Raw genomic sequence first — 3,415 nt, 5'->3', positions numbered from 1 at the left:
GCGCTTTAACATACGTCAATATGCTTTTAGCAGGACCAATGAAAATTATGGTCATTGAAAACTAAGACAGTAATTACTCATATATTTGTATAATCACACATAATTTCCTTGAAACGATTTAGCACCTACGGATGGATAGAAGAGAAGGGAAAAAGATAAAAAAATAAATATTACTTTATTTACATTGATCAATAATAAATCAATAATTAATAACAATGCAGTATGATAACAGTATAGTTATTACACCATTGTATCATTTGAATCTTTAGGCAATTAAATATTACTATAAATTTATACTACTAGTTTAATACTTGCTTTAGATCTTTTCGGTTTGAACGGCAGTTTTTAACATAATTTCTAGGTAACTAAAAGATTTTAAACTTCGTATACTGGTAGAATGCGTTTATAAGACATCTTTTTCTCTTGGCCTTATTGAGAATATTCTATAGTTTATAAGATATTTGTTGTTTTTTTTCTTCAATTTCTGCAATTTCAACCAATCAGTGACGTCTATTGAGTTAAAACGCATTCTGTGCCGTATGAATATGTCCTTCGTTTCAGAAACAGATTGGGTTTATTTACATTTGTGAAGAAAAAAAGGTACCCTTCCTCCACCCCTAACCCTAACCCTAACCCTAAAACAGATTGAAATGCAGTAGATCGATTCTAGGGTCATAATTATGGGTGACAATTTCATATGACACCGCTAGAAAAAACTGCCGTTCAAACCGAAAGGATCCCTTGCTTTTACGCCATGTTTTAGTGATAGTTTTCCTCTTTATTTTCCTTGCCTATTGTTATTGTAACAAGAACATCAGTTAGTTTCCTAAATCAAGTAACTGCAACCCATAACTGTACACGACTAAATACACGTGCTTTATTCAATGTTACTGAATAAGCTAATATAAGGAGAAACTGAGTTCTTAGAAAAGTAAAAAACAAATTTGCTTCGCTTGATGTTAGTTGAAGTCTCGGGATCAACGCTCACCTGCCTGCAAAAGCTCTGTTTCTGAACAAACCGTTAATACGATTAAAATGTAAGTTAACGATTTCTAGTCTAGTTTCATTACAAGGCTTGCTGAATTGATATATCATAACGTTACAACTTATACTATTTATGAATTCAATCTATGCAGCGGCATTCTAGTTTAGGTGAAGTAAATAAATTAAATAATTCTATGTGCGAAAATTAGCTTCAAGGTTCATCCAAGACTGGGACCACGGGCCATACGTCCCCTGCCCAATTCAGGATCACAGCATACATGTACACTGCAACATAATTTCTTTTCCTCAACAAGCCCTGCCCTATTTAACATTGTCCCGAAAGAGATAAAGAGGAAAAGGATCCCATCAACTTTAAACGGAGTCTGGATAGATTCCTTCAAGGAATACCAGATAAGCCACCCATAATTGGATACAACTCACTCAACAAAAACTCACTACTTGAATGAACCACAAACAAAACTTGACTTAAACAGGATTTAGATAATCATATCAGGTGGTGCTATTAAGTTAGACATGGCCTGGACCAATCTTTGGTCGAAACATATCTAAGTTTATCTAAGTTTATGTGCAGAATTTATTACCTGCCTGGTTATTACTAATTATTTGATCTTTAGTGAAATGCATCTGGATATTTTCTGCTAATAGTTCTAAAATCTCGTTTAAAGAAAGACAGTCGGAGTTCTTTGGTGAAAGTATTACATAGGATCGCCTCTCTTCTTTAGATGCTTTACTGAAGATAGAATTTACTGGCATAGTTAGAATGGTTCCATTTCCAATGAGAAACAGTCAGTTTCCAAAGTCCCTTTGTGCTTCAGTGGTTCTCATGTTTTAAGTTCGGCAATTTGTCTAAAATTCCGCTAGATCATATGAATAATAGCCATTTATGCTACTCGTAGAAGAATCAGTAAAACTTCTGTAATCCTCCCCCAATATGGAGATTTTCTCCAAAAATTATTTTTGATTCCACTAATATCTTGAAGATATTTACCAATAATGGCATGAAAGGCAAAAGTTGGCATTATGGAAGGTTTACCAATATGTATTAAACAATCATAAGAGACAGGTTTATCAATATGTATTAAACAATCATAAGAGACGGGCTTTCGCAGAGTCAGGAGATATAATGCAAGGATACTGGTAGTGTAAATAAGCTATGTAATATCTTACCTCCTGCAAATAATGTAGCAGCATTAATACAAAAACGCTTGAAACATTAAAATTGTTGGTTCTAAGATGAGTATTGATAATATTAATTAAATGAGTTTTATTGTTCTGAAATTTCTCCTCTTTTCTTTTCAATTACATCTATCATTGCAGTGACGATTATGATTTGCTCATTATTCTTGTTCATCCATATCCCTAAATTCGCCTTGAAGTTTTTTTTTTACATAGGGGACAGGAAAGAGAAGGCGCAGTTTCAGTTACCTATGTAAAGAACAGAACCTCACCCCAAAAAGCAACAATATCAAAGTTGAATTATATTATGTGGGTTGAAAAGGAAAAAAAAAAGCTGCAAACATTTACTCTAAGTTGCAATGGCATTCTAAATGTTGAAGTTTCTTCTAAAATGTTTTCTAACCTGTTTTCATTTTCTAATAACCCGTGCCGTAAGCAAGCTCCTTTAAAAGTTGGTATAATTTCTCTATCATTTCCTCCTGGTACGTGAAGCAGCAACAGGTGGAAATGAAATTTTTCGCCACTTTTGGACTCTTCAAATGTATGCTTTCTTTGGCTGGCATTCCATTTTTGACACGTTTCTTCCGCACACATTGAAAAGCAATTTCAGAATACTGCTACTGACATGAATTTTCATTTTAATCGTTGAGATTGAAACATGCAGTGAGATTTATCCTGGTCACATTGAGCTTTCGCTGCTTGAAAGAGCGCGTTGTCTTTGAAAATACTTTTTTGTTGATGTGGAAGATGATTGGAAAGTCTACAAGCTGTGTGAGACATGTTGTGCATCTTACACAGAGATAACCGCCATATGGCTTCCGAAGGTGAGGACATCTCCAGTACAAATAGAGATACTGATTTTCTTGTTCGTTAGCAGCGACATCGCAGTGCAGTCATAAGCTTCGTAGACATGCTTAAAAAATACATTTCATACTTTTGACATAGGAACATACTTTCAGATATATTTTCATGGAATTTCTTCAGCAGAAAGACATAATGCCACACTGCATTACTACAGAATATTGTCCAACTTGTTTTTTCATTGTTTGGCCTTTGTTTGTCTCAGAAGCTTTTTGTAAAGATTTCCGTTTTCTTGAATGTTTTTTTTTCGTTCAAGAAGTGGAATGAATGGTACCATATGGGACATGTATCGTTAACTTGTTTTAGTCATTGGACCGCGGCAATGCTGGGGCACCACCATCTTGAAGTGTTTAGTCAAGAAAAATCGACCCCA

The sequence above is a fragment of the Octopus sinensis genome, linkage group LG17 (genome assembly GCF_006345805.1).
Source record: "Octopus sinensis linkage group LG17, ASM634580v1, whole genome shotgun sequence".
NCBI classification, from domain to species: Eukaryota; Metazoa; Mollusca; class Cephalopoda; order Octopoda; family Octopodidae; genus Octopus; species Octopus sinensis.
This window is presented reverse-complemented; position numbering follows the sequence as displayed.